Raw genomic sequence first — 9,316 nt, forward strand, 5'->3', positions numbered from 1 at the left:
TTCCTGAAAGGTTGTCTAAATGTGTTCCTCACCAGCTGTGAATGAGTGTCCAGACCCCCCAAACTCCTTTCACACTGAGAATTATCTTTAGTAATAACTTGGTTCATACATAGGCCAAAAACAAAAAACAAAACTAAACAAAAAACCAAAAAAACAAATTGTAGATTTCTATCAAGGTTGAACATTAGTAAACCCTTATCTTTTACTTCATTAAATTGTCTATTTTTACATGAACTATATCCTATAAGATAATGTTACTAAAAAAAAAGATGGAAGGTCAGACTGATGTAGGATATCATGGGGAGAATCCAGCTGGAAAATGAAACCAACATAAAGGAAATCAGAGCAAGGAGATGGAGAGACAGAGACAGAGGAATAACCCAGCTCTGATGTATTATAATACATCAAATATAAATTAAATTAATATAATTATATATTTTATTATTATTATTATTATTATATATTATTATTATTATATAAATTATATTAGGCCGCTGGGACCAGTCATGACTAAAACTCAGACTTTTCAGTTACAGGAGGCAATAAATCACTTTTTCCTTAAGCCTGGTTGAGTTGGGTGTCTGCACTGAAAGAGTCTTAACTAATTCATCTGGTTTTCTGGTCAAGCAAATTAGAAGCAACAATAGAAGAGGGTTTTTGCTTGGAGGCATGAGTTAGCTTCTCCAATTTTTTTGTGCATTATGAATTCTGAACACTTGATGAAATAAAATCCAGTCTTTGGTGCTTGGTGCTAATATCAAAGGAAGGCAAAGGAAAACTACAGAGTCTCCCTCCCTCTCTCTCTCTAGCTGAAAAAGAGAGAAAGAAAGATGAAAGAAAGAACAAAAGAGAAGGAAGGAAAGGAAGGATGGAAGGGAAGGGAGGAAGGGAAGGAAGGAAACAATTTGGACCCTAGTTATGATATCATATCTTATAGTACAATATCTTATCTATAGTACAATATCTACAGTACAGGACAATGTTTGATAGTCCTGACAGCATTCCTTATTTTTATAACTGTCCTCAGTGGTCTCTCACACTTCTTTGATTCCACCGTCAGTGAGTAGTTATGATACTAGGGCAAAATTGTATTATTAATGTTTCTGTTTTAATTTCCCGCAAAACTAAAATACCGTATTTTACTTTTTATATGTTCAGAATTCACAAAGTTTTTAAAAAACTAATGAAACCAAGTATTACTTCACACATTTTAAAACAAAAATTGTAAACACATTACGAAATGTCCTTCTGGTCACTCCCAGCAATGTGGCTTTCTGCAACTTCTCTGCTCCCCTACTCCCTGCCACATCCATCCATCATCTCTGATGTAGCTGGTCTGGAAGAGTCTCAAGACTTTCCCGCCCAGTTTAGCTCCTCATGGAGTTTTCAGGACTACTGTCTCTGATTGAAAATGATTTCCCCCCTGTTAGCCCAAGAGAGATGACCCTAACTGGGTCTGACTCTTCCCCATCCCCTGTGGGGAGATCTCCTACACCACAGCCTCCTCCTCCCTAGTCCTTGCTCAGCATTTTTGCTGTGAGAGTGTGGTGGAGGATGGGGGAGCTGGGAAGAGCTGGGGAATTGCTGGTAAAGGGGATGGGGGGGCTTGTGGTGACCGTGATGAGGAGGGGGTGGGGCAGGAGAAGGAAGGAGGGTTTGAAGAGAGCTGAGAAGGGTAACTGAAGCTGCTGCCCACTGTCCAAAATAATGGTATTGCACCAACAAGGGCACCTCCATTTTGGTGCTTAAAAATAGCACACACTCTCGCTGGCTGTCTCTCTGTCACATAAATAAATAAAATCTTTTAAAAATAAAAATAAAAATAAAAATAGCACAGGATGGCGGAACATGAAATGTAGAAAACAGTGATGCAATCATGACTCCTTCCGGAGAGTCTAACTCTTGTGAACTCGACTTTAGAGACATGGAATTCCACCTCGAGATTCTAAAATATTCTTGGCACAGACCTGGGAAGCCCCTGGTTCTGTTTTAAAAAGGAAAGCCATATGCTTACACCATTTATGCACACAGCTGCCAGATGAATATTCCTGAAGCACGGTTCTAACCAGGTAGTCACTAATATTTACTGAAGAGTTGCTATGTGCCAGGAACCAGGCTCATCATACATCATTTTATTTAATCTTCACAATAATCCTTTGTCGTAGGTCCTATCATTAACCCTGTTCTGTAGATAAGGAAACAAAAGCTTAAAGAAACTACATCTCTTGAAAAAGCATAGCTACTAAATGGCCGATCGAGGTGGGGCACTTGGTGCTTAACCACTTCTATATTACCTCTTCTACTCAAAACCCCAGCGTTAAGTGGTCAGTGACATCTAAGGGTTTATCATGCAAGGCCCTTCTCTCCAACTGCCTTTCCAAATTTATTTTCTACTACTCCCCTTCCTACATCCCATTTTCAGGGCAAGGAAATGTTGGCCTGATACCTTGCTTACCGAGTTCCCAGCAGCCTCACCAAGTGAGTAAAGAATGTCACCTCCTGGCAGGTGCAGGAACCTCAGAATATACTGGGGACCTCGTGGAGAGGAATCCGCCCGAATGTACGGGTATTGCAGGCAGGTCTGATAGCAAGTACTGGCTTGGCTTCTGGCCTGGAGAGGCTACCAAAAGCTCAACCTAGAGATTCCTTGTGAAGTTCCAGCAAAGCAGATTCTAAAAGATCTATGGGACCAGTCATTCTTGCTGAGCTTATGTAAATAATTACGCCGTTTGTTAAAACTGGACTTGTTTTTCAAATTAGTCTTATTTGGCTCTCTCTGGAAGTGAGGGTTATTATAGAGAGAGAAAAATTATGTTTCAATAACACATGTTTGTGGATGCTAAATTTTTGTTCCGATTGTCTTTGAATGTTGTTTCCCTAAGCTAGACAACTTGAGGTAAACTTCAGAGAAATTGCCACAATAGCTCATGTATAGACAATCTCCTTGCTTGTCATTCTGTGAGGATAACAGGACCCCATGGGCATACGGTTACTTGAATAACTGGGAAATCGGATAGATGCCCCAACAACCGTATAACCCAGCTATCACCTTGACCAATTCTATGTGTCTGGGATGACAAAATCGCTCTTTAAGAGCCAGAGCATACCCCATGGAGATAATGGATGGCCCCACTTTCTTTATGATTAGATTGGATGATGCACTTGGGGATGCCCTTATTTCCTGAGACAAGTCTTCTCCCATTTGCCAGTGATTCCTTGTAATTAAGACAATGTTAAGGCTGGACCTCAAACGAAAAGGGCTTCTTCTTCTTCTTTTTTTTTTAAAGATAGTAAGTTGTGGTCTATTCTTTTATTCTTTTTATTTTTTTTTTTAAGATTTTATTTATTTATTTGACAGAGACAGCCAGCAAGAGAGGCAACACAGGCAAGGGGAGTGGGAGAGGAAGAAGCAAGCTCCCAGCGGAGGAGCCTGGTATGGGGTTCGATCCCAGGATTCCAGGATCACGCCCTGAGCCAAAGCCAGATGCTTAAGGACTGAGCCACCCAGGTACCCCCAAAAAGGGCTTCTTTTTTTTTTTTTAAAGATTTTATTTATTCATTCGACACAGAGAGAGACAGCCAGTGAGAGAGGGAACCCAAGCAGGGGGAGTGGGAGAGGAAGAAGCAGGCTCCCAGCAGAGGAGCCCGATGTGGGGCTCCATCCCAGGACCCTGGGATCACGCCCTGAGCTGAAGGCAGACGCTTAACCACTGAGCCACCCAGGCGCCCCCGAAAAGGGCTTCTTGATGGTTTCATCCCTCATAGTCATTTATCCTAGAAACCACCTTCACTGACATACAATTGCAAACAAAGGCTTTAACCAAGCATACAGTAGCCCTCCTGGTAAAAAGAGCATCAGAGCTCACTATGGGACTTCCGGGACGTACCTTAGGACTGCAATATAAAATAAGCAAAACAGTATGCTTGCTCAGCAGGACTCTAAGCGATGCTTCCCAGGCACTGGATGCGCTCAGCCAAGAATGAAATGAAGTCAGAGAAGGACTTCTCGAGAGCTACGCCACTATTGACGTCTACTATTGCTACACCATTGGGGATGTGAAAAATTTCCTCGTATGTGTTGTTTTAACATTACAGTTAACCCCTACAAGGTGTCCCAATTAACTGGGGACATTTGTGATCAATTAAATAAGATCAAGATGTCCACTGATCTATTTGACAAAATTGGTAATTGGGGATCTTATCTAAGGGATGTGATCATAATTTTGGGCCTAATACTTGTTTTATGTTCATCCTTTTGCATGTGCTGATGCATGTACCATTTGCTGCCCAGCATGATTCCCTGGAGCCATACCACAAGGCCCTGGACTGACCCCTGGATGGATTCTAACTGTCACACAGCCTGCCGCCCCATTTCAGCAGGAAGCAGCTAGAGTGGTCATTGCCCCATTCCCTAACGGCAGTTAGGGTTACTATTCCAGAGGGAGGAATGAGTAAGGGACAGGTGGGGCTTGGTAGGGAGAGACAGATAGCCACGGCTATGTGATCAGGTTCACAGATCCCAAAAATGCTGAAGTATAAGGAAACCAGAGGGGTGTCTGGATGGCTCAGTCGTTGGGCATCTGCCTTCGGCTCAGGTCATGATCCCAGCATCCTAGGATCGGGCTCCCTGTTCGGCTGGGGGCCTGCTTCTCCCTCTCCTGCTCCCCTTGCTTGTGTTGTCTCTCTCACTGTCTGTCAAATAAATAAAATCTAAAAAAAAAAAAAAAAGGAAGGAAGGAAGGAAGGAAGGAAGGAAGGAAGGAAGGAAGAAAGAGAAAGGAAGAAAGAAGGAAAGAAAGAAAGAAAAAGAAAGAAGGAAAGAAAGAAACCAGAGATAAGGGAACAAACCTTAGGTCTTTTATGGTAATCACCTGTGACCGACAAATAACCAGACCCTAAAAAGGAAGTAAGCCATTGAAGGTGTTATCAATAATGATGTTAAAAGGATTTAAGTTCCCTGGTTAGCTTTCTATAAAAGACCAACCCTAAAGGCCCTAATTGGCAACCCTGGAGGACTCTTGAGAGCTTTTTCTGTATCTTCACTTAATAAACTTCTATCGCTTTACCTATTAAAAAAAGAAGAAGAAGAAAAGAAAAAATGCTGAGAGAATGATGTTACTTGAATGTGAAACTGGTTTGATTACAATATGGTGCCAGCTTTTTAAAAAGCAGTAGCTCTCCGGAAAATACAAGAGAAGAGAATGTTTTCCAACTCCTTTTAGGTGGCTGTCATTACTGTGATAACAAAGCCAAACAAAGACAATGAAAAAAAAAAAAAAAACCTACAGACCAATAGCCCTCATTAATATAAATGCAAAGTTCCTCAACAGATATTCAAAAACTGAATTCAGCAATATATAGTATATAAAAATATATTATAGCATATATATAAAGAAAAAATATAAAGAATATCATATCATGGCCAAAAATTCAAGGCTGGCTCAATATTCAATGAGCAGTTAATAGACCCACAAAAATATACTGATCTTTGACAAAAGAACAAAGGCAATTCAACGGAGAAAGGACAGGCTTTTCAACAGATGGTGCTGGAACAACTGGACATCCACATGCAAAAAAACCAATCCAGACACAGACCTTACACTCTTCACAAAAATTAACTCGAATGGATTATAGACCCAAATCTATGAAACTCTTAGAAGGTAATATAAGAGAAAATCTCAATGACCTTAGATTTGGTGACGACTTTTTAAAATTTATTTATTTGAAAGAGAGAGAAAGAGACTAGCGGAAGGGGCAGAGGAAGAGAATGTTCAAGCGGACTCCCCACTGAGCCTGGAGCCTGATGCAGCTCAGTCTGAGGACCCATGAGACCACACTCTGAGCCAAAACCGAGTCAGACTCTTAACTGACTGAGCCACTCACACGCCCCCGTGATGACTTTTTAGATACAACGCCAAAGGCATGACCTAGAGAGAAAAAATTGAAAAGTTGGACTTCATTAAAATCATAAACCTTTGGGGCGCCTTGGTGGCTCAGTCTATTAAGCATCTGGCTTTGGCTCAGGTCATGATCCCAGGGTTCTGGGATGGAGCCCAATCTTGGGCTCCCTGCTCAGCGGGGAGTCTGTGTCTCCCTCTGCCTCTGCCGCGCCCCCCCCTTGTGCTCTCTTTCTTTCGAATAAATAAATAAAATCTTTAAAATAAAGTGGGGAAAGATCTGAACAGACACTTCACCAAAGAAGATTTAAAATGGCAAATAAGCATATGAAAAGATGCTCAACATCGTATTTCATCAGGAAATTGCAAATTAAAGCAATGAGATATCATTACATACCTATTAGAACGGGTAAGATCCAAAACACTGACAACAAAGGCTAGTGAGGAAATGGAGCAACAGGAGCTCTCATTCATTGTCGATGGAAATGCAGAATGGTGCAGCCACGCTGGGATATAGTTCGGCAGTTTCTTACGAAATTAAACATACTCTTACCATACAATGCAGCAGTCATGCCCCTTGGTATTTACTCAAATGAGCTGAAAACATTTGTCTATACAAACCTGCACATGGATATTTACAGCAGCTTTATTCATAATTGCTAAAACTCGGACACAACCGAGGTGTCCTCCAGCAGGTGAATGGATACATAAACTGTGGTACGTCCATACAATGGGATATCATTCATTACTAAAAAGAAATGAGCTATTAAGCCATGAAAAGACACAGAGGAAATTTAAAGGTACATTACTAAGGTATATTACTGAAGAGGTTACACCCTGAGTGATTCCAACGATATGATGTTCTGGATAAGGCAAGACTATACAGGCAGTTAAGAAGATCAGTGGTTGCCAGAGGGTTGGGGGAGTGAGAGATGAATGGGTAGAACAGAAGGGATTTTTAGGGCAGTGAAATTATTCTGTGTGATACCGTATGGATGAATATATGTCCTTATACATTTGTCAAAACCCACAGAATATATAACAAAGAGTGAACTCCAATATAAACTATGGTCTTTAGCTGATAATGGTGTCTCAATGTTGACTCACTGATTGTGACAAATAAATGTACTGTACTGATTCAGGATGTTGATGATGGGAGAGGTTATATGTGGAGAAGGGGAGGGGAGGTGGGAACTTTATGAAAACTGCTCTAAAAATAAAGTGTAGTTATATATAGAGAGAGACAAGCCAAGGACTGGGAGATATACGTATCTTTAAAAATTATGTACTTTATATTATAATTATAGTATTTTAATTATAATATAAATCTTTAAATATTCTAAAAAATACATCCGTTTAATCTACCATGCTAATAGTCCAAAGAAGAAAAAGTCCATGATCATTATTAATTGATACAGAAGAAATATTTGACAAAATTCAACATCCACTCACGATAAAAACTTTCAGCAAACTGGGAATAGAGAGGAACATCTTTAACTTGGTAAGAGGAGTCAATGAAGTACCTAGAGCCAACATCACACTAAATGGTGAAAAGCTAAACAATTTCTCCTAAGAAGACTGAGGCAGGGATGTCCACTCTCACCACACATGTTCAGCATTGTACTGGAAGTCCTAGCCAGTGCACTAAGGCAAGGAAAATAAGTAAAAGGCATTTGGTTTGTAAAGAGAGAAAGAAAACTGTCCCAATTTGCAGACAACATAATTGTCTGTTATAGCAATCCCAAAGGAATCTACAAAAAACTCATGGGACTAAAACACGAGTTTAGAAAGGTCACAGGATACTAGGTCAATAGAAAAATAGCAGTTTCTAGCAATTGTCAAATGGAAACTTAAATTTAAAATAATACCATGTATAGTGGCTCCAAGAAAATTAAATATTCAGGTATAAATCTACCAAAACATGTACAGAAATGCTGTATACTTAAGACTGCAAATGCTGATACAGAAATCAAAGAAGACCTAAATAAATGGAGAGGCATTCTGTGTTCCTGGACTGGAATATGCAGCATAGTAATGATGTCAGTTTTGCCTAAATTGATCTATAGATTTAATGCAATTCTAATCAATATGCCAGCAGAATCTTTGTAGATAGAGACAAACTGATTCTAAGATGTATTTTGAAAGGCAAAGGAACGAGATAAGTAAAACAATTTTGAAGAAGACCGAAGTTGGAGGAATCATTTTAGCCTATTTTAAGATTTACTAGAAAACTACAGTATCTGAGCCAATGTGGTATTGGCAAAGGTACAGACACATAGATTAAATAGAAAGTCCAGAAATAGACTCACACGAATAAGGCCAATTGATTTTTTTTTTCAAAAGTGCAAAAGCAATTAAATGGAGAAGAAAGAATAGTGTATTCAAAAACTGGTGTTAGAACAGTCAGCTATCTACATGACAAAAAATAATAATAGTAACCGAACTTAAATCCCATACCTTACACAAAAAATAATTCAAAAATAAAACTATAAAACATTTAGAATAAAACAAAGGAGAAAATATTTGTCACCTAAGGTTAGGCAAAGAGTGATTAAACATGATGCCAAAAGCATAATCCACTTAAAAAATAGTGAAACAGACTTCTCCAAAATGTAAAACTTTGCTCTGCAAAAGACAATTGAAAGAATGAAAAGACAAACTACAGACTAGGAGGAAATCTTTGTAAATCACATATCCAACGAAGGACTTACATTCCAGATATATAAAGGGTTCTCAAAACTCCATTGTAAAAAAGAAACAACCTAGGGGCGCCTGGGTGGCACAGTGGTTAAGCGTCTGCCTCCGGCTCAGGGTGTGATCCCGGCATTATGGGATCGAGCCCCGCATCAGGCTTCTCTGCTGGGAGCCTGCTTCTTCCTCTCCCACTCCCCCTGCTTGTGTTCCCTCTCTCGCTGGCTGTCTCTGTCTCTGTCAAATAAATAAATAAAATCTTTTAAAAAAAAAAAAAAAGAAAGAAACAACCTGATTTAAAAATGGGCAAAAGACTTGGACAGACACTTCACTGAAGATACACAGATGGCAAATAACTACATTAAAGGATGCTCTACGTCGTGAGCCATTGGGGAAATGCAAATTAAAACCACACAGAAATACCACTATGTACCTTTCAGATGGCTAAAACAAAAACAAAAACAACCACCCTCAACCCCCACCCCCCCAAATAAGACAAAACACCTCAAACAACTAATAATACCAAGCGCTGGAGAAGATGTAAAGCAACTCGAGTACCTTGTTGGTGGGAAAGCAAAATGGTACAGCCGCTCTCGAAAACGGTTTGGTAGTTTTGTATAAACACGTGCATTTACATATAACCCAGAAATCTCACTTTTTTTTTTTTTAAGATTTTATTTATTTATTTGACAGAGACAGCCAGCGAGAGAGGGAACACAAGCAGGGGG

Source organism: Ursus americanus, chromosome 12 (assembly GCF_024610735.1).
Source record: "Ursus americanus isolate L20-20 chromosome 12, mUrsAme1.1.p, whole genome shotgun sequence".
Taxonomy (NCBI): domain Eukaryota; kingdom Metazoa; phylum Chordata; class Mammalia; order Carnivora; family Ursidae; genus Ursus; species Ursus americanus.